This window comes from Orycteropus afer, unplaced genomic scaffold, assembly GCF_000298275.1.
Source record: "Orycteropus afer afer isolate SDZICR_OR568_19922 unplaced genomic scaffold, OryAfe1.0 scaffold00187, whole genome shotgun sequence".
Taxonomy (NCBI): domain Eukaryota; kingdom Metazoa; phylum Chordata; class Mammalia; order Tubulidentata; family Orycteropodidae; genus Orycteropus; species Orycteropus afer.
Window position 1 is genome coordinate 6,722,399 of NW_006921774.1, and position 2,069 is coordinate 6,724,467.

Here is a 2,069-nt window from a genome sequence, read left to right on the forward strand (position 1 = left end):
TTTGATGTCATCCCACAGTTCCTCTGGTTTTCAGTCATTGGTGTTCAATGCATCAAATCTATTCTTTAGATGGTCTCTAAATTCAGGAGGGATATATTCTAGATCATATTTTGGCTCTCTTGGACTTGTTTTAATTGTCTTTAACTTCAAGTTGAACTTGCATATGAGCAGTTCATGGTCTGTTCCACAATCAGCTCCTGGCCTTGTTTTGGTTGAAGTTATTGAGTTTTTCTATTGCCTCTTGCCACAGATGTAGTCAATCTGATTCTTGTGTACTCCATACGGCGAAGTTCACATGTGCAGCCACCATTTGTGTTGAAAAAAGCTACTTGGAATGAATAATTTATTGGTCTTATAAAATTCTACCATATGATCTCCAGCATTATTTCTGTCACCAGGGAAAACTTTTCCAACTACCAGTGATTATTCTTTGTTTCCAACTTTTGTATTCCAGTTACCAGTAATAATTAACACATCTTGATTGCATGTTTGGTCAATTTCAGACTGCAGAAATTGATAAAAATCTTCAATTTCATCATCTTTTGCTTTGGTGGTCAGTGCGTAAATTTGAAGAATAGTTGTATTAACTGGTCTTCCTTGTAGGCTTATGGATATTGTCTTATCACTGACAACATTGTACTTCAGGACAGATCTTGAAACATCCTTTGTGATGATGGCTGGGGCACTAGCCACTCTTAATGTCTACACTGCCTCTCCAGAACACCTTAGGCTTAAGCACTTGGCTATCTCTTCTCTTTTATTCTCTAACCAGTAGTTGAAAGGGACAGGTCCTCACTCTTTCATCTTCCAGTCTGACTAGAGTCTTGCTTATGTATAAAACTCTATATTGAAGTCATTCAGGTTTAGCTGTTGATAATTTAATGAAGGAAATCAGAAGATTTCTCACCACTAAATCATAATTTTGATATAGAACAAGAAGTGAACTTTTTTTCTCTTGACATTTTTGCTGTGGAAATTGTAAATATCTCTGAGGCAAATTATATGATTGGAAGAGTGAAAGGGGATTGGTTCAAGAAAATGTAAAACAAAGAAAATATAATTAAATGCATTAAAAAATACTTATACTTCTTACATGAATAGACACTTCACCAAGGAGGATATTCAAGCGGCCAACAAACATATGAAGAAATGCTCACGATCATTAGCTATTAGAAAAATGCAAATCAAAACAACAATGAGAAATCATCTTGCTCCAGCACTAGTACCAAAGTTCAACAAGACAGAAAATAACAAATGCTGGTGAGGTTGTGGAGAGATTGGGACTTTCCTACACTGCAGGTGGGACTGCAAAATGGTACAACCATTGTGAAAAGCAGTATGGCAATTCCTTCAAAAGTTGGAATTAGAAATAACATTTGACCCAGTCATTCCATTACTAGGAATATACTCTAGTAATGAAAAAAAGAAGTGAGAGCCATGACAAGAACAGATATATTCATACCCATATTCATTGCAGAACTATTTACAATAGCCAAAAGATGGAAACAACCTAGGTGTCCATCAACTGAGGAATGGATAACCAGACTATGGTACATACACACAATGGAATATTATGCAACACTAAAGAATAATGTAGAATGTGCAAAACACTGCATAATGTGGATTAACTAGGAGGACATTATGCTGAGTGAAATAAGTCAATCACAAAAGGACAAATATTGTATTAGTCCATTACTGTAAAAGTTAAGGAAAGGTTTATCTTTAGAAGGAAATTTTCTTTGTTGGTTACCAGGGGTGGGAAGGGAGGGGAGGGAATGCTGTTAGATAGATAGAGATAAGTATTGATTCAGGTGAAGATAAGGGCAAAGTACCAAAAGTGAGTGACCAATATGGCAGCACTGAGGATGAGAAAGATATAGAGAGGTACATACAACAAAGATGAACCCTTTTGTACATTCAATACTGCATTGTCAGTGAAGGCAAACATGGATATATGGGTGGATAGATGGGTAGACAGGCTGAAAGATTAGGTATGTCTATGAAATGGGGAGTGTATCCAAGAACATGTATAGGGTTGGCAGACAATGGTCCTATAAGTTTATGTGAAT